Consider the following 22,355-nt stretch of genomic DNA (forward strand, 5'->3'; position numbering starts at 1 on the left):
AAGACCCCATTCAGAGTAAAGATATGTCGATTACTAGCCCCATAGATAGATTAGCGTACTTACTTTAATAACATTCCATAGAGGATAGAAGTATGCAAATTACTAGCTCCACGGATAGATTAAACGTACTTACTTTAATAATATCTTACAGAGGGTAGCAGTATGTAAATCACTAGCCATACGGATACCTTTGGCGCACTTACCTTAATAACATATCTTTCATAGAGAATCAACGTATGTAAATTATAATGAGTAACCCTATGGATAGATGGGGCGTAATTACTCCCTATAGAGAGTAGAGATATGTTCATTACTAGCTCCATGGAGAGATTAGACGGATCTTACTTCAATAACAACTCATATAGAGTAGATGTATGTAAACCAGCTTTAATAACAATCCATGGCGATAAGAAGTATGTAAATGACTAGCCCCATGGATAGATTTGACGTACATACTTGAATAACATCCCAGGGAGTAAAAGTATGTAAATCAATAGCTCCATAAATGTAGAGTAGAAGTACCGTCATCACATAGAAAGTATAACTACTCCACATACTTCACCAGCTTTCAATGCAAAGTAAGTTTCTTAAATATCAAAACGGATATAACCGACGTACTTTCGGTTTAGGAGCAACCCGGTGTGAAACGGCGGATAGATTATAACTTCTTGCTTTAATATCATCTTCTTGTGGATAGTCAAACCCCGAACCACGGAGAGAGTAGAAGTACGTGCTTTGTCAGAAAAATGGAAAGAGTAGACGTACGTACTTGAATACCACCCCACGTTTAGTAGAAGTGTAATTTTGCTTTAGCAGCAAAATAGAGAGGGTTGACGTTCTTACTTAACTATTATTACATATAAATAAAAACTTCCTGCTTTGGTAGCATCTCGGAGAGGGTAAAACTACTTACCCAGATAGCAAAACGGAGAGAGTGGAAGTACCTACTTAATATAATCACTGATAGAGTACTTACTTTAATCTCTGATTGAGTAGAACACATACAAAGAAGAGCTACTTTAATAGTATTACTTTCATTACGTGGAGACTAAGTTCCTTAAATACAATTACCTGCTTTACTTTTATTATGGATATATTAGAACGTCTTGCTTTAATATCATCTTGCAGAGAGTAAAGTTACGTAACAGATAGAATAGAAGTACTTTTGCATTAGCAACAAAATAGAGAGCGTCAATGAATAACTTCTTTCTTTGATAGCATCTTGTGCAGAGTTCCTTAATGAAATTACTTACTTTACTATTAATATGGATATATTAGAATATCTTGCTTTAATATCATCTTGCAGAGAGTAAAATTACGTACCAGATAGAATAGAAATACTTTTGCATTAGCAGCAAAATAGAGAGGGAGAGACCGGATTACGTTTGCTCTGGGAGCAAAATCGAGGGAGTCGACGGATAGACTATACCTTCTTGCTTCTTTGATAACATCCCGTGGAGAGTAAAACAACGAACCTCTATAAAACCACGGAGAGAGTAGAAGTAAATACTTTTATATAATCACTGAGAGAGTAAATGTACTTACTTGTCTTATCAGGAAAACGGAGAGAGTGGACGAACTTACTTTAATAACATCACACAAAGAGTAGAAGTATATACATTACTATCTCTATGGGTATAATATAAGTACTTAATTTGATAACATCCCATAGAGAGTATACGTTCTTAGTTTAATAGACAAATGGAGAGAGTATATGCACTTACTTAATAACATTCCACAGAGAGTAGAAATATGTACATTAATAATACCACGGAGAGAGAAGACGTGCCTACTTAAATATATTCACTGAGAAATGCTTACCTTTACAGTAGATTTTATGTTTTAACATAAATAACATAGAGAGTGCATCTATATAACATGCTAATATTACGGAGAGAGTAAAACTACTTATAAAATGTACATCATATCAAAAAGTGAAATTTCCATAATGTTTTCATTTTTTTATGAAATCATTTACACTTTGGATATGATGTGTAAAATATGCATATTTATATCATATCTGTCCCTGTCGGTCCCTTTTTGCAATACTGTGGGCAATATTGGTATGAAACGCTCTGATCGGTGATTAATAGGACCCTTAGATTCTTTAAACCGAAGAGTACTAACTTTATTAAAAATGTTAAATTCCTCATGGCAAATTGAATATTTAACATTTTATTAAGAAAACAAATTCAAAATACAGACTCTAGATAATGTCCCGGCTTGGGTTCAATCAAATCAGATTAAAAACAGGCCTACCAATAAACTTTCGCGGACAACAAATTTCAATTCCACATATATTTTTAAATACTGAACGGAATTAAACCAATTTTAGACAGAGATGCATATTAGAAATTCATCTTTCACAATATGATTGTGATTCGTATAGCTCTGAAATGACGCATCGAGACTTTAAATCTAATGTTTGTACATTCTTTATAGATATTTTGTAAATAACATATCCCTCTTTATTATACCTTTGTATCTATGGAAAGAGCTGATATAGGCTTCAAGCCTGTTGCTCAATCCCATTCGTTTGTGAATAAAATATTGTTTAAATTAATACAGCAGACTAACTTACATCAATCGGATACTTTATTATAAATGTGGATAAATTACTACAATAACGAAGACGGCAGATTCCGAAACGTTAAAAGTTTAAAATATGAAGTACTTACCTTATTACTACAGCAGACGCCAATGGTGTCTATTTACTTACTTCAATAGAATAAGGCAAAGTGTACTGACTTTAGTACTATGGTATCGGCTAGAGCAGAATAAGGTTAACAAATACCAACCTTATTACTAAAGTAATGAATATAGTAGATTTGTCTACTTTAATAAATAAAACAAAGAGAACTAACCGTATTATACACATAGACAAATGTAATCGTAAAACCCGGCTGTTTATGCGATCGAGAGAAATTGATATAAAAAAATGTATGAAAAGCATGTTTGAGGAATCAGTCAATGCATTGAAGAAAGCTTTAAAATCGCCGTGTTCACTGTCTGTATTTCCCAATGAGACCTCAATGATACAGATTGCACTACAGCTGGGTCACCATCCCCCTACCCTTGGTCGATATTGCATAAAATATCAACAGATAATGACGTAAAGGACCGTCAATGTTCTGGTAGAGAGCGAGAGAGAGAAATGGGGTTTAATGTCCACTTGACACAAACTAGATCATTTCGAGACTAACTTTAGCAGTTGGAGGAAACCGGAGGACTCGGAGAAAACCCACGAGATTGGACAGGCGACCATACGCCTTGTCACGTATGCAACCGGGGAATCGAAACCATGCCAGTTGACCCAATGACAGACCTTATGATACAAGACGCACGAGAGAGAGAGAGAGAGAGAGAGAGAGGGAAAGGGAGAGATAGAGAGAGAGAGATAGAGAGAGACTTATTTTTTTAAAAAATAGAATTAGAATTGCCAGTATACCATAACGGAGAGAGTATAAGTACTTGCTATAACAACAGGTTAATCAAAAAAAAAAGAAAGAAAAACAGAGAAGCCTAGTCAAAACGTTGCATAGTAATAAACAATATATGAACTACTTGCTTTAACAACAAAATCGAGAGAGGACATAGACGGGCTTACCTTAATAATATTAAAGATATACAATAATAGATAGACGTACATGTACTTACTTTAATAGCATCACAGATGTATCATAACGGAGAGAGTAAAAGTACTTGTTATGGCAACAAAATCGAGATTGTAGAGTCATACTTACTTTAATAACATTACGGATATATCATAATAGAGGGGTTAGATAGACGAACTTACGTAATAGCATTAAGGATATACCAAAACGGAGAGAGAGTAGAAGTACCTGATCTAACAAAAAATAGAGAAAGTAAGTACATAGACGTACATGTACTTACTTTAATAGCATCACAGATGTATCATAACGGAGAGAGTAAAAAGACTTGTTATGGCAACAAAATCGAGAGTGTAGAGTCGCACTTACTTTAATAACATTACGGATATTTCATAATGGAGAGGTTAGATAGACGAACTTACTTAATAGCATTAAGGATATACAAAAACGGAGAGAGTAGAAGTATCTGCTCTAACAACAAAATAGAAAAAGTAGACATACGTACTTACTTGGAGAGAATAGATAGACGTTCTTACTTTAATAGCATTACGGATATACCATAACGGAGAGAGTAGATTTACCTGCTCTGGCAACAAAATCGAGAGTGTAAAGTCGTACTTACCTTAATAACATTACGGATATATCATAATGGAGAGGTTAGATAGACGAACTTACTTAATAGCGTTAAGGATATACCCAAACGGAGAGATTTGAAGTACCTGCTCTAACAACAAAACAGAGAAAGTAGACATACGTACTTACTTGGAGAGAATAGATAGACGTACTTACTTTAACAGCATTACGGATATACCATAACGGAGAGAGTAGAAGTGCTTGCTCTGGTAACACAATCGAGAGTGTAGAATAGTACTTACTTTAATAACATTACGGATATGTCATAATGGAGATTTTAGATAGACGAACTTACTTAATAGCATTTAGGATATACCAAAACGGAGAGAGTAGAAGTATCTGCTCTAACAACAAAATAGAGGAAGTAGACATACGTACTTACTTGGAGAGAATAGATAGACGCACTTACTTTAATAGCATTACGGATATACCATAACGGAGAGAGTAGAAGCACCTGCTCTGGCAACAAAATCAAGAGTGTAAAGTCGTACTTACTTTAATAACATTACGGATATATCATAATGGAGAGCATAGATAGACGAACTTACTTAATAGCGTTAAGGATATACCAAAACGGAGAGATTTGAAGTACCTGCTCTAACAACAAAACAGAGCAAGTAGACATGCGTACTTACTTGGAGAGAATAGATAGACGTACTTACTTTAATAGCATTACGGATATACCATAACGGAGAGAGTAGAAGCACCTGCTCTGGCAACAAAATCGAGAGTGTAAAGTCGTACTTACTTTAATAACATTACGGATATATCATTATGGAGAGCATAGATAGACGAACTTACTTAATAGCGTTAAGGATATACCAAAACGGAGAGATTTGAAGTACCTGCTCTAACAACAAAACAGAGAAAGTAGACATGCGTACTTACTTGGAGAGAATAGATAGACGTACTTACTTTAATAGCATTACGGATATACCATAACGGAGAGCGTAGAAGTGCTTGCTCTGGCAACAAAATCGAGAGTGTAGAGTCGTACTGACTTTAATAACATTACGGATATGTCATAATGGAGAGGTTAGATATACAAACTTATATAATAGCATTAAGGATATACCAAAACGGAGAGAGTAGAAGTATCTGCTCTAACAACAAAATAGAGAAAGTAGACATGCGTACTTACTTAGAGAGAATAAATAGACGTACTTACTTTAATAGCATTACGGATATACCATAACGGAGAGAGTAGAAGTACCTGCTCTGGCAACAAAATCGAGAGTGTAAAGTCGTACTTATTTTAATAACATTACGAATATCTCATAATGGAGAGGTTGGATAGACGAACTTACTAAATAGCGTTAAGGATATACCAAAACGGGGAGATTTGAAGTACCTGCTCTAACAACAAAACAGAGAAAGTAGACATACGTACTTACTTGGAGAGAATAGATATACGTACTTACTTTAATAGCATTACGGATATACCATAACGGGAGGGTAGAAGTGCTTGCTCTAGCAACAAAATCGAGAGTTTAGAGTCGTACTTACTTTAATAACATTACGGATATATCATAATGGAGAGGTTAGATAGACGAACTTACTTAATAGCATTAAGGATATACAAAAACAGAGAGAGTAGAAGTATCTGCTCTAACAACAAAATAGAGAAAGTAGACATACGTACTTACTTGGAGAGAATAGATAGACGTACTTACTTTAATAGCATTACGGATATACCATAACGGAGAGAGTAGAAGTACCTGCTCTGGCAACAAAATCGTTAGATAGACGAACTTACTTAATAGCGTTAAGGATACACCAAAACGGAGAGATTTGAAGTACCTGCTCTAACAACAAAACAGAGAAAGTAGACATACGTACTTACTTCGAGAGAATAGATAGACGTACTTACTTTAATAGCATTACGGATATACCATAACGGAGAGAGTAGGAGTGCCTGCTCTGGCAACAAAATCGAGAGTGTAAAGTCGTACTTACTTTTATAACATTACGGATATATCATAATGGAGAGATTAGATAGACGAACTTGCTTAATAGCGTTAAGGATATACCAACACGCAGAGATTTGAAGTACCTGCTCTAACAACAAAATATAGAAAGTAGACATACGTACTTACTTCGAGAGAATAGATAGACGTACTTACTTTAAAAGCATTTCGGATATACCATAACGAAGAGAATAGAAGTGCATGCTCTGGCAACAAAATCGAGGGTGTAGAGTCGTACTTTAATAACATTACGGATATACCATAATGGAGAGGTTAGATAGACGAACTTACACTTTAATAGCATTAAGGAAATGCCAAAACGGAGAGAGAGTAGAAGTACCTGTTCTAACAACAATACAGATAAAGTAGACATACGTACTTACTTTATTCGCATTCCGGATATATAATAACGGAGAGAGAAGTACTTGCTTTGACAACAAAATCGAGATTGTAGAGTCGTGCTTACTTTAATAACATTGCGGATATACCATAATGAAGAGGTATAGACGAACTTACTTAATAGCATTAAGGGTATACCAAAACGTTGAGAGTAGAAGTACCTGCTCTAATAGCAAAAAAGAGAAAGTAGACATACGTACAAGTCTTACTTGGAGAGAATAGATAGACGTACTTACTTTAATAGCATTACGGATATATCATAACGGAGAGGGTTGAAGTGCTTGCTCTGGCAACAAAATCGAGAGTGTAGATATAGTCGTACTTAATTTAATAACATTACGGATATACCATAATGGAGAGGGTAGATAGACAAAATTACTTAATAGCATTATGGATATACCAAAACAGAGAGTAGAAGTACCTGCTCTAACAACACAATATAGAAAGTAGACGTACGTAGTTACTTTAATAGCATTACGGATATACCATAACAGCGTGAGTAGACGTGCAATGAATATAGTAGATATACTATTTACTTTAACAGTATTGTGGATACCATAACCGAGAGAGCAGACGTAATTGCTTTAAAAACAAAATTAAGGGAGTAGATAGGCGTACTTTCCTTTAATACAGTGGGTAGATGGACGTATTCTTTTGTAATAGAATTATGGATATAGCATAACGGAGCGAGTAGAAGTGCTTGCTATAACAACAAAATCGAGAGGATATAATACGTACTTATTTTAATAACATGGCGGATATATCATATTGGAGAGAGTAGAAAGACGTACATACTTTAATAGCATTACGGATATACCATAACCGAGAGAGTAGAAGTACTTGCTTTATCAAGAAAATAGGGAGTAGATATACGTATTTGCTTTATAAGCATTGCAGATATACCATAACGGAGAGAGTGGAAGTATATGTTTTAACAACCAAATGAGAGAGCAGACAGACGAAATTTCATTTCATTAGTATTACGGACATAGCATAATGGAGAGAGTAGATAGACGTACCTACTTTAATACCACGTATTTACTTTAACAGCATTGAGGATACACCATAACGGAGAGAGTGGGCGTACTTGCTTTTACAACAAAATAGAGAGAGTAGATAGGGGAACTTTCTTTAATGGCACTACGGGTATATCATAGAGAGAGTAGATAGGGGAACTTTCTTGGCATTACGGGTACGTTATAATGAAAAGAGTAGAAGTATTTACTTTAATAACATTGCGGATATACGGATATATCATATTGGAGAGAGTAGATAGACGTACCTACTAATATTATTACGGATATACCATAACGGAGAGAGTAGGAGTACTTGTTTTATCAAGAAAATAGAGAGAGTAGATATACGTATTTACTTTATTATACCATAACGAAAAGAGTGGACGTACATGCTTTAACAAAATTGAGAGAGTAGATAGGCGAATTTTCGTTTTTAGTATTACGGGTATAGCATAATGGAGAGAGTAGACCATTACGGATATATCATAACGGCGAGAGAACACGTGCTTACTTTAATAGCATTGCGGATATACGATAACGGAGAGAGTAGAAGTGTTTGCTTTATTAAGAAAATTGAGAGAGTAGATGTACGTATTTACCTTAATGGCACTGCGGATATACCATAACGGAGAGAGTAGAATTACTTGCTTTATCAAGAAAATTGAGAGAGTAGATAAACGAACTTACTTAATAGCATTAAGAATATACCAAAACGGAGAGAGTAGAATTACCTACTCTAACCATGTATTTACTTTAACAATGGGGATATACCATAACGGAGAGAGTAGAAGCACTTACATGTACTTTAACAACAAAATGCTGGAGGTCGGGTGTTCGATCCTTGCATTGACCGAGAAAGTTCCGGCGTGCTTCAGCCTTGTCAGTGATGCAGGACGGAGGGCCTGACAAGGACAGCTGTCTAGTCGTTCGGATGGGACGAAAAACCGAGGTCTCGTGTACACATTGACATGCACGTAAAAGATCCCTTGGCAGTTGGAATTCAATATAAGAGTGAGCCGAAGTGCCGCTGTCCGGGCAAAATTTCACCCATAGCACACTGTACGCCCGTCTTCAGTGGCCCAGTTCGGAGTAGAACAGTAGGACGTTAAACCCATTTCATTTTGTTAGTATTACGGGTATAGCATAATGGAGAGAGTAGATATACGTACTTACTTTAATACCATTACGGATATATCATAGATGTACTTACTTTAATAGCATTGCGGATATACCATAACGGAGAGGGTACTTGCTTTATCAAGAAAAGGGAGAGAGTGGATTTACGTTTTACTTTAATAGCATTCCGGATATATATCATAATGGAGAGAGTAGGTGTACTTGCTTTATTAAGAAAATTGAGAGAGTAGATAGACGTATTTACTTTAATAGGATTGCAGATATACCATAACGGAGAGAGTGGAAGTACTTGCTTTATCAAGAAAATTGAGAGAGTACATATACGGATATAGCATAATGGGGGGGGGGGGGGTAGAATTACTTGCTTTAACAACAAAATAAAGAAAGTAGACATACGTAATAGCATTATGGATATATCATAACGGCAAGAGTAGACGTAATGAAACGGGAATATGTTGAAAATTTCAGTCAAATTACTTTATTCGGAGCGGAGTTATTGATGTTTGAAGATAATTAAATTATTAACTGGCAATCGTGTTTAAATCCGTTGAAAATCAAAACCATCCGATGGCCTAGAGATTTGATTATGGGCTTGGACTGTGAATACATGTCTAATTAATGATTGATGTAACATTTGAGGTCAAACGAAAGGTTTGCGTCAGGCAGATTTAGCTCTTACATAATTACAAGATAGAGAGAGTAAATAGACGTACTTCCTTTAATAGCGTGACGGGTATACCATTACGGAGAGAGTAGACGTACTTGTTTTAACAACAAAATAGCGAGAGATAACCGAGAGAGTAGAAGTACTTGTTTAAACAACAAAATTGAGAGAGTAGATATACGTATTTACTTTAAGAGCATTATGAATATACCATAATGGAGAGTAGATAGACGAAATTTCTTTAATGGCATTACGGGTATATCATAATGAAAAGAGTACTTGCCTTAACAACAAAATCGAGAGAATAGATAGACGTACGTACTTACTTACTTTGCTATATCAGAACGGAGAGAATAAACGTAAGTTACTTAAATATCAGAACGGAGAGAACAGAATAACTTAATTCTTTCTTTGACAGCATCTTGGGGAGAGTAAAACTACGCACCTTAATAGAACAGCGGATAAAGTAAAGTACCTACTTTAATATAATCATTGATAGAATAAAAGTACTTACTTTAATGCCATCTTTGATTGTCTAGAAGTGCTTACATTCATAGCAAAATTATCATTAATATAATAACATAGAGAGTAGATCTACTGAACACAATACCATTACGGAGAGAGTATAAATACTTACCTTAATAGCAGTACGGAGAGAGTAGAAGTGCCTACTTCAATATTATATGCAGAGAGTCGTACTGCTTACTTTAAGAGCATGAGGCCTAGACTTAGTTACATAAATATCAGAACGAAGAGAAAATTACGTATGCAGTAGGAGCAAAATGGAGAGAGTCGACGGATAACATCTTGTGGAGAGTAAAAAAGGAACGTCTATAAAACCACGGAGAGAGAAGAAGTAAATACGTTTATATAATCACCGAGGTAGTAAAAGTACTTACTTCATGTATGAGAGTGTAGAAGTACTTGACTGAACAGGAAAATGGAGAGATTAGACGCACTTACTTATATAGCATTACATATTGAGTAGAAGCTTTAATATCATGCCCCATTTTAATTAGCCCAGTCGGAGCAGACCAGTAGGACGTTAGAACCAATTGTATTTCATTTTTAATAACATCGGGTAGAGAGTAAAACCACGTACCATAATAGCATCATGGAGATAATACTTACTTTTGATTTTATCTGTAACAGACTAGACGTACTGACATCAATAGCAAAATATAGAGAGTAGATGTACCTTCTGTAAAACAACGACCCTAATAATATTACGAAGAAGGTAGAACAACTTACCTTACTAGCTTCGCGGAGAGATTTGACATACTCCTTTCTATAACATTATAGAGAGAGTAGATAGACGTACTAACTTTAATGGCATTACGGGTATACCATAACGGAGAGTGTAGAAGTACTTCCTTTAAGAACACAATCGAAATATAGAGATCCGATATACTTACTTTAGAGTAGAACTACTAGATTTAATAACAACGTGGAGAACGTACAACTATGTACGTTAAAAGCATCATGGAGATAATACTTACTTTGATATATCTTCCGATAGAGTGGACATGGTAGAAAAACTTACTTTACTAGCACCACGGAGAGATTAGACATACTCTTTTCTATAACATTATAGGGAGAGTAGATAGACGTACTAACTTTAATGGCATTACGGGTATACCATAACGGAGAGTGTAGAAGTACTTCCTTTAAGAACACAATCGAAATATAGAGATCCGATATACTTACTTTAGAGTAGAACTACTAGATTTAATAACAACGCGGAGAACGTACAACTATGTACGTTAAAAGCATCATGGAGATAATACTTACTTTGATATATCTTCCGATAGAGTGGACATGGTAGAAAAACTTACTTTACTAGCACCACGGAGAGATTAGACATACTCTTTTCTATAACATTATAGGGAGAGTAGATAGACGTACTAACTTTAATGGCATTACGGGTATACCATAACGGAGAGTGTAGAAGTACTTCCTTTAAGAACAAAACCGAAATAGAGAGATCCGACATACTTACTTTTAGAGTAGAACTATTAGCTTTATAACACCGCGGAGAACGTACAACTACGTACGTTAAAAGCATCATGGATATAATACTTTGAAATATCTTCCGATAACGTAGACGTAGTAGAAAACTTACCATACTAGCATCTTTTCTATAGAATAATGTAGAGAGTAGATAGACTTACTAACTTTATTGGCATTACGGGTATACCATAACGGAGAGTGTAGAAGTACTTCCTTTAAGAACACAATCCAAATAGAGAGATCTGACATACTTACTTTTAGAGTAGAACTACTAGCTTTAATAACATCGCGGAGAACGTACAACTACATACGTTAAAAGCATCATGGAGATAATACTTACTTTGATATATCTTCCGATAGAGTAGACATAGTAGAACAATTTACCTTACTAGCACCGCGGAGAGATTTGACATACTCTTTCTATGACATGGGAGAGTAGATTGACGTACTAACTTTAATGGCATTACGGGTATACCATAACGGAGAGTGTAGAAGTACTTCCTTTGAGAACAAAATCGAAAGAAAGATCCGACATACTTACTTTTAGAGTAGAACTACTAGCATTAATAACATCGCGGATAACGTACAACTATTTACGTTAAAAGCATCATGGAGATAATACTTACTTTGAAATATCTTCCGATAGAGTAGACGTACTTACACCCATAGCAAAATATAGACAGTAGAAGTACTTACTTTGAATCCGTGACCTTAATAACATTACGAAGAGAGTAGAAATACTCTCCTCTGTAGCATAATGGGGAGATTAGCAGAAATGCAATAGGAGTAGATGCCCTTGTTTTAATAATAGCTACTTACGAAATACTAATGATAGTAGAGTACGTACTTTAATAGTATAACAAAGATAGCAGAAGTGCGTACTTTAATTGATAACCAAAATGCATAGAACGGATATACCTTAACTTTAAAACAATAATTGATCCATAACAGGGAAAATACAAGAACAGTTAAACATGCCTGTATTTTAACAGAGTAACTGTCTTTCGATGAGTATAAGTTACTACAGAATAAAATATATATTACTTATTATCTTCCATACCATAACGGATAGAATTGAGTGATTACATAATTTTTATCGGAATAGCAAAGAGAGTAGGCATTCTTAGTTATAAGATGACCATAGAGTAGAAGTTATTACCACCTTAGAAGAACAGCGAGAACATACAAAGTATTTTCCATTATAATAATGGAGAAAGGGGCTAACGTCCACTCAACACAACCCAGGTCATTTCGGGACTAGCATCTTGTACAATTTTATTTCAATAATTCGATTGTGTGTGGAGGGGTCTTTTGCTATGGGTAGGCAGGTGACCCTACTCCTTGTCACTTATACACCACTTCACTCAGTAACAGACTTTACGTTATAAAGTGAACGCATTAGATCTTTCGCCCCACCATCATTTTAAAGGAGATAAACCATCTGATTTAATTCAAAATAAAGTGTTAGGCAGAGTAATTCTGATGTTTTACTGGAGCAGGTTTGCATCGATGTGTTTTATTATATTTTTCAATGCTAACCTTTGGATGTTTTCAAACATTGAAATACACTACGCCAGGACAGTACCTAATTCATGCCAAATATAAATTGTTTTAAAACCATTTGTCCAAAAGAGTATGAGAAACGGTGATATAGTGGACAAAGCGATTCTTTATTAAAATTAAATTTCAAGTTAATCAATTACAGCAAGTATGATTAATGAAGCACATCTGAAGTTTATAGTTTTTATTTTATCCATATAATGAGCTGAACATTGCAAACATGATTGATAACGAAATATGAATCGTGCAGACTGCAGGGTTTTGACTAAATAAGATCACGACTATGGGCATATACCTCATATACTAGGGCATATACTATACATAAAAACGCACCAAACAAAACAACAAATGGTACATTTATATGGTCCAAATATTATGAATATACTAATTGCACTACCGAATAATTGCAGCTTTACAATAAAGTTAAAATGAAGTTAGGCTCTATATTTCTGTTTAGAGAATGGTGATAAAAATATGCAATCTGATTAAAACACAGACCTTATTTCGTTTCGTTTTTTATAGTTCAAAATTTCGTTTTACTTATCTTTACTACACTAGGATCTGGAAGGGTTGTTATATAACAGACGTTCTAGTTGATGTGAGGAATTAGCCGATGAAAGGTCTGTTACAGCGAGTTCTTGTGTAAACCCCTAGAAACGTCAACGCTGATTGATTAATCAATGTCTGACGTCATAGGACCTGATTAATCAATGTCTGGCGTCATAGGACCAAAAGCCGCTTGTATGACCCCTGACGCGACTTCCCAGTACAACTTGTCACATCTTTATGTAGTGTAGCCCATCGAAATTATATATAGATCTGTATTTTAATCAGATTGAAAAAAAAAAAATGAAACTATCTGTCCTACAATGATATCTGGGTTGATCTGGATATACATGTAGATGCTATTAAAGGGTATAGGGTTTTAAACTATTTTCTAGCATCTTTTAAACATACTTAATAGTTACTACTAAAACGTGCAAAACTTTAATATATACAAAGATCAGCAAACCTCAAAAGTCATCACTACAGTAGGAGTAGACGTGGGTGGCAATTACGAGTGCATGGAAAAAAGTCATTCAGTGAAGTAGGCGACACTACTATTTGTTACGTACAGACAATACAATAAAAGTGTATTGCCTTGATTGTCAGCAATTCCATTTATTTAGAGTCCGAACAAAATTCCCATATTTAAAGCGATATTTTACAGCAATTAATCTAGAAATATCAGACACAAACCAAATTAAATTATATGAATGTTTTAAAAGTTGGTTTTGGTAATAACAACGAAATTGGGTTATTATATTGTTGAAAGAATGTACGAAATGTACTTCTGTATCTTAACAACGTCATCTAAGGTATACGTATCTTTGCATTGTTCACATTTAAGGAAGATTCTTAACTACATATATAAATATTACAAGAGTTATCACCTCGGTAGAAGCGGGAGTAAATTACAGTATGTCACACACACACAAGTGTCTCGGCAAGTTATTTCAAAATTCGACGAAGCCAGACCTTCAGACAGCGGTGCCAAATTTTACTATTTTAGGTCTTTCCGAGTAACGGAACATTAAACAAACATATGTATTTGCATTTAATTCCAAATCGAAGAGATTTAGAAAGATAAGGTCCACCTTCTATCAATTTCAAACTATTTTGATAATTTGCATACAGTGTTCGAAAGCTGATAACCCATTTACTTTTAGATAACTACATATGTCGCCACACAGGTTTCACAATACAAATCGTAAAAGAAGTTCAGTCTCTAAAATGGTCACCGAAGGGCCAGGAGAAAGGGCCCGACCTTTTGGTTGTAAACCGCTATCAGTTTGTTGTGCATGGATTAAACGTTTGTGGGGTGGATAATCATCGCAGTATCAAGGTAGTATGTACTATCACGCAAACACTAATTCTTCGCTTCGTCGTTAAGAGAACTAGTAGAAGTATGCGTGGTTGTGTTGTTTCTCCAAAACGGCCAACAAAAGCAATTTTATAAGCAGTTAATATGAGGTGTGTTCTGTTTGAGACTTGTTTTTATGACAGTTTCTCAGTGTTTACTTCCATACTTTTAGAAGTATTTCAAATGTTAATATTTTGAAATGATTTGGCTTTATTCTTCCTTAAAGTAAGATGATGTTCGACGTCACATTTGGCAGGTAATGGGAGTTAACATGCCGTGAGTAACCAGAGATATGTTTCATTTTGGTGATAGATCGTAATTTAGATCGTTATGCTTAATTCACTACGGTCATATCAAATATATCATACGTTCAATATACTTTACACGGACACGTTTCTGTAAATAGTAGCTACGTCTATCGTCGAGAATCCGCTTTCATATTTGGATATATTTGCACTAGAAATAATATTATTCTATGTATAATCCTTGCATCTAAGGTAAACGTATCACCTACCTTGTAGGATACGCCCAATCAGTCCAATATTGGACGGATAATGAAATATAAATACCACTTACTGTCATCAACCGTACCATCTTAACCTGCCTTGGGTGCACTACCTGAAATATCAAATAACATATTAGTATTATGTGTCATACGAATGCTACTTACAGTATAGTGCTACTGAACAGCCCACCTGCAGCTATGCCATTTTCATTGTCATAGAAATGAAAGTATAGAGGCAGAGTAAGGCGGTTACATTAAATTGTTTACAAAGGAAGAATTACAGATGAATTTCGAAGTATTCAAAGATACTGTGCCTGGGGTTCAATAAACTTTAAAAGTTAAAATATAAACGGAGCACAATAACATCTTGGATTCCAATTTCTATCCCCAAATGAAAAATTCCACTAATTGTTAAGTCCATACGGAACCTATAGCTCCTGTCACATAGTAAAGAATAAAGCTAACTTATGCTTAACGCGCTGAATTGTTCTGAGATACGCTCATATTCTCGGCCTAAATATGATGCTCACTTCCTCCGTCACACCCAAAGCTTCCCAGGAGAACTATTGAGTAGCAATCTTTGTAGGTGGGGTTCACTATTTGGTGGACATATACAGGCGACGACCTACAACTTGGAGGACAGACACAGGCGACGTGGTCCCCACAATATGACAGTGAAGTTTATGACATCATCCATGTACTGGTCCATTATGGTTTGACACACCTCACGGACGACGGTAGATATTGTATTGTAACGATCGTCCATCTTCATGTCCAAATGTTTGGTACCTGACGCGGGAGGCAGAGAGTAAATGCAAGCTTAAGACCAGGCTCAAGAGGATCTCGAAACCAGGTGTACTGCTTGGTGAATCTGTGTTGGACTCGCTCGAGGGTCTCGTCATCGTAACTCGATGAAACTCGATAAGAACCTGGTCACATGAACTTCCACACGGTCATTTTGCTGACAGTTGTTGTACATCGGAAAATGCTATGTATACATTGGGTATTCGCTGTGACAAAAGTTTCAGGTAAGATGGACAGCGAATGCTCTACGTATACATAGCGTATTTGTCACTATCTTGTCACCAGCTCAGAATTTTGAATATGGTGAACCTTTTTCCGAGGCCCGAACGCAAATCGGACAAATACAACTTACGCCCAACGTATCACGAACGAATGACAACCTAAATGAACGCACACCCAAATTTTCAAAAACGCCGGGCACACGTTTGCTCTATTCGCAATAGTGTGACAGGGTATTTGATGAAATGAATCAGGCTAAAAGCACACATTTCATTGTCAACCTCGTATGTGCCACTAATAAAGACTGGCAATCCTTAAGATTCTTTTTAGCGTACCCAGGCATACGGGCCCGACCCATTAGTCAAAACGTAATTGAAATATGCAGCATTTGGACTGAAACATGAGCTATGTGAAAAGCGTGTTTTACAAAATAAGAACGGATAGTCGCTATGTCTGTTCGCTAACTATAAGAACTATAAATATTTTATGATGAAAAGCTGGATAAAGTTTTTTCCTTTTTCATATAATATACACAAAAAGCAATATTTTGTAGCGGAACAAATAATCGCTAACTTAATGTCCCCGAGTGTGGTTTGGGCGATACAGGAATCTCCTGCAAACTACAATATTTGGAATCTCAATAACAAAATGGTTCAATTCCGTTCAGTATTTACAAACTTATGATGAACTGAAATTCGATCGATCTATGCTGTGCTCTATATAAATAATAAACATTACTGATTCTATTTTATCTCTTGTCACTTCTTTTTCTGAAAACAACACCGGTCTACATTTTTTCGATTTAGCAGTCTTTTTATTGTCGGACGACGTCATGATATTCCGTTAAAACAAACCCACCACCCACTTTAAGCTTTGCGAAATCTAAATAATCCAATGGGTTCCAAGCCGGAAGATTGTCTAACGTTGATATTTTGATTAATTAACTGTTAAATAATTAATATGAGTAGATTTTAGCATGGATTAAGTGGTGATTAAATTGTCATTTTCCGAAATTTAAATCACGCACGGTTACATTAGTAAACGGTCGTCTGAATAAGAGCTGGTCCAAATGTTAGCAGAGAAACAACATCTGTCGAATGTATCATTAATTCACCCAAGATTTCCAAAGAGGAAATCAAGAATAAAGGCCTTAATTTAATATTACATTATTTCGAAACCAAAGAAGAATCTATCACTTGACCATGTTGGCTGTGCTGATATTCTTTCTGTTAAAGTGACCATGTTGGAAAATTGCGAAAAATGTTTTAATGACATCACGACTTTTGAATATGGCGTTTATAGGTATGGGATTTGTTGGCTACACCGGTGGAGAGAATTGGCAGCTAATTAATAGAAACTGACGTAATGGTGTTACAGATCACAGTTTCATCAGAGACGTGTATGTAGGCCCAAATGAAGACGGACAAAATTTGTATAAACCATGTATACCCAGCCCAACCAAATCTTAAAACATAATCTAGACGGATAAAATATCAGGCATTACACACACAAACAAACCATAATGAAAATCTAGCCATAATTAAAACCTTACAAGTAAAACATGAATAATTTGTCGGCGGTAGCAGAATATGCCAGAATACTACTGGTGCATAAATTAAAAGATACCGTGATACTAAAGGGTTTTTTCCTCATCGGGTATGTTATAAGTGTTTGCTAAAACCAATGCTTATGGTTGCATAGGTTTCTAAAATTGTACTATTGATAGATCATGCTTATTGTGACATAGTCCATTGGCCAATTACCCTATTTTACCTAGATTTCGTCTAATGGTTTGGATGCAGCTATGGCGGGTGTGGCGCCAGACAGGGTAAGCTTACTCTTCCGGACACCTGTAACCACTGTTTGTCGTGTATTGTGTACACGTTGCACAGTCCATTTGCTGATTACAATATTTTGCCTATACCGTCTTTTAGGAATTCGAATTTTGTCTAATGGTTTGGATTGTTCGTACTTGATTTTATTTTATTTACTTAAAAGCGCGTAATATTTATTATGGCATATTCCATTTGGCTCATCGATTTCGACTAACAGCACCTGCAATCTTTTATTAATAAATATTGGCAACCATACCCTTCATCATAGTTAAGTTTTGTGTACAGATTGGATTAAAACAAGGGAATTATAAGATCCTGATGATGACAATTTGACACGTTTAAGACTTCAAATTTTGTCTAATGGTTTGGATTATTCGTACTTGATTTTATTTTATTTACTTAAAAGCCCGTGATATTTATTATGGCGTATTCCATTTGGCTCATCGATTTCGACTAACAGCACCTGCAATCTTTTATTAAAAAATATTGGCAACTATACTCTTCCTCACAGTTAAGTTGTGTGTACAGTTTGGATTAAATCAAGGCATTCTGCTGAATTATGAGATTCTGATTATGACAATTTGACTGTATTTTCTAGACCATCATAATATGCTCCGCAACGTAATTGCAGTTCTGTAGATCATCGAATATGGAATGATTTTAGTCCGAACATTCCCAAATTTACTCCCAAGACGTGAACCTGGTATTTTAGCTGTCTAATAACGATACAGCCCAGGTCAAATTTTCACAAACCTCTATGAGTTGGTAACTGATGATGGCTTTATTGTCAACGTTTTGTAAAGACAGTTATGTCAAGAGCCCGGTTTGCCGAAACGTGCACACGAGTGACCCTGATAACGTAGATAACATATAGGGGATCATCTCTCTATGACCCTTTTGCAAGTCCAACCCTATATACAGTCATCTCCAGCTTGCTTGTCAAAGATAATAAGACCATATAGACGGATTAATATCGATGAACGGATGGTTGGTTGGAAATTGGTATCAAACAGTACATTATTGTGTGCATGTCTACATTTCTTGTAAAATCATTGATATTTCTGAAGAAATAGGTGTTTTATATTCTTTTCATGTATTTTTTTAATGCCAAAAATAAAACTTGGTATCATTTTACAGATAAATCGTTGTTTTATTGAACTTGTCTTCCCCAGTAGCTACTAGCTAAGTAGACTTGGAACCATAGGATGTCAATTATACACCGAACCTTCTTTACCTTAGGTTAAAGGTCACCGCTATCTGTTCGAGATTAAGGGTCAACGCTAATTTCATTCAAAACATATTTATTTATATCAATCCACAAAATTGTCGGATTAGTCTTTAGATTTACACCATAACAGATATGAGTAAAAGTCGACATCGTTTGGGATCGCTGATTGCTTTATCCTTAACTTTACAATTTCTTTTACTTTCAATTTCAGAACTAAAGCAAAGATATCATGTTGTGGAAAAATAGTTGCTTTATCATGAAATGAGACTTAAAACTGCCAACATGTATTTTTGAAATAGGAAGTGGTTGAATCGAATTTTACCTATTTTCTATGGGGCCAAGGGGCCGCGGCGCGCGTTAAATAACCCTTTGACAGCTGGGATTCGATATAAGAAAAGGCCGTAGCGCCGCTATCCGGGTAAAATTTCCCTCATAGCCAACTGCATAGTGTGTGCCCGTTTTACTTGGCCCAAAACTGTAGGACGTTAACCTCACTTTCATTTCATGTTTTGGAATCATTGTACTTTGGGACACGATATCTAAACATTGATATACAACAATTTCTTTTTTATTGGATGAGTGTATGGTGTATGAGAAAAATATAAACCCGTAGACATGGCTAACCAGGCATACTCAACTGCCATTTAATTTAGAAATTACAATAAATTGAATGTAAATAAGTTAATAAAAATAAACTAATATGAATGTTAATCAGTTAATACAAATAAACAATCTGATTAAAATACAGATCTATATATCGTTTCGTTTTTTTTATACTTTCAATGGTCTAAACTACATGAGAATCAACAGGTTGTAGTTAAAGGTCACGTCAGAGGTCGTGCGAACGGCTTTGACCCTATGACGTCAGCCATTGATTAATCAATCAGCGTTGACGTTTCTAGTGGTTTACCCACAGTTCCGTGCATCGCACGCCAAGAAATCGTCGTAACAGGTGGTTTCATTGGCTAATCCCTCACGCCTTCGAGAACGCAGGTGATATAACAAGCCTTCCAGATCCTAGTGTAGTATGGACAGATAAAACGAAATTTTGAATCAGAACTTTAATAAGATTGGAAAAGAAAATTAACAATACATCAATACTAGTCGGGGAACAACTCCTTGATCCATGACCATTTCTAGGGGAACAAGGACCCCTTTGAAGATGTTTGTAGTTTGCTACCTCTGAAAACTATGGACTAACTTCAGGAAACAAATCCAAGATGGCGGCCAAAAATGGTCTGAAATTGAGCTTCACAAACATTGTTGATGAAATGACCGGTGTAATATATATTATTTTATAGGTAGTATTGGTCACCGGACTCATTTTGGACAGTTTCTGATTCATGTAACAAATGGTTGGTCTAATACTGCGTCCAAATTCCGAAATGGCGACAGAAATTTGAGCGAAAAGTATTCTTTCAATACCCATAGCAACATACACGTGTGTTAAATATGTGTCGTTTCAGGGGTTGTGGAGGACGAGTAACACGGATATGTCAATTCCAGGCCGAGAGCTAATTTGAAAGGCGATAACATACACAAATTAAGCATTTCCACGACTACAATCTATACATAATAATAACAACCATAAATTGTTCCTGACATCCATGAATCATATCCGTCATATATTGCAGGTATCATAATACATTATAATGCACTATATAATAATGTATTCTGCTGTACGACTCGAAAACAATTTCAGAAAACATGATTGTGTCAAGTATTTTGAGTCTTGCGCTCTCAGATTGAGAGGTATTTTTATATTGGGGTTTATCGACTGAGAAGTTGTTTAAACACTGAGACATAGGGCATCGGGTGTGTATCATATAGAGAGACACTTCCGATTCACCACTTTCCAGCCGTGCCCAAAAGGCAAATTCTGGAGTCTGCAATGCAGCATAATGTAGGATTGCTAGTTGGCCCTTTTGACCAACTATCACGATCTGGTGGTACACACAATAAATTGCATGCTTCCATGTCACTGAATAGAATTTGTTTTCTAAAAAAAGAAATTGACGCATTCATAATATTTTTAAAGGGTATAGGGACCCAAAACATTTGGGGGTCTAACTAATAATATTTAAATTACAAAATGGCTGAATGGATATTCCATGTCACTGAATAGAATTTGTTTTCTAAAAAAAGAAATTGACGCATTCATAATATTTTTAAAGGGTATAGGGACCCAAAACATTTGGGGGTCTAACTAATAATATTTATATTACAAAATGGCTGAATGGATATCCCTGAAATGTTGTAAGGATCACCATAAGATAATAAAGATAAAGAGTTTGTCTGAAAGTAATTAAATATATTGCACGAATGTTACTTAGCTTGCGGTTGTTTATGCCTAGGTCCCACTGAGTAAAAATAACCGATGTGGAAATAAACAAATTTTCGCCTGATGGCTCCCGATAGTTGTGCTCATTCCCCCCCCCCCCAAAAAAAAATAAATAAAAACAAACCCGGAGTGGTACCGTGCGAATTGACACTTATTAGGCATCGGGGAGGGTCGGTAAACGTTCATAAAGCTTCTGGGAATGTCCCCGGAACATTGCCGTGAATCATAAGGCCCCGGTGTACCTTCGCTGATAATCATCATCATCGGGATGAATATCCCCGAAGATTAGGGGGTGCATCGGAGAGTACCTGCAAACCATCCTAGGTGTCTCTGGGAAGGGTAATTGAAGACGGGACGTATATGTATATGCACATCTCAGTCCCTTGCGTGTTGGCATATCGACGGCACTGAGGCCTCGGTCCCACTAGCCATTTATTACCTTGACGATGTACTACCTATGGAAATTGATGGGCCACGGGATACTTCGGGGACAGGTTAACTGGTGTATCTTCGGGAGCATAGC

General features: G+C 35.8%; 1 protein-coding gene across 3 annotated transcripts in view; it reads right to left on the minus strand.

The window, feature by feature from the left end:
- The window catches only part of LOC126824985 (chitotriosidase-1), a 269,851-nt gene that overhangs the window by 180,654 nt on the left and 66,842 nt on the right, over positions 1-22,355 (minus strand). For all 3 annotated transcript variants that reach the window (XM_050554439.2, XM_050554674.2, XM_050554519.2), the window contains exon 2: positions 15,477-15,518. The gene's annotated coding sequence lies outside the window, so the exon portion shown is untranslated. The remainder of the gene's footprint in view (positions 1-15,476; positions 15,519-22,355) is intronic.

This window comes from Patella vulgata, chromosome 1 (assembly GCF_932274485.2).
Source record: "Patella vulgata chromosome 1, xgPatVulg1.2, whole genome shotgun sequence".
In the NCBI taxonomy this organism is placed as follows: domain Eukaryota; kingdom Metazoa; phylum Mollusca; class Gastropoda; family Patellidae; genus Patella; species Patella vulgata.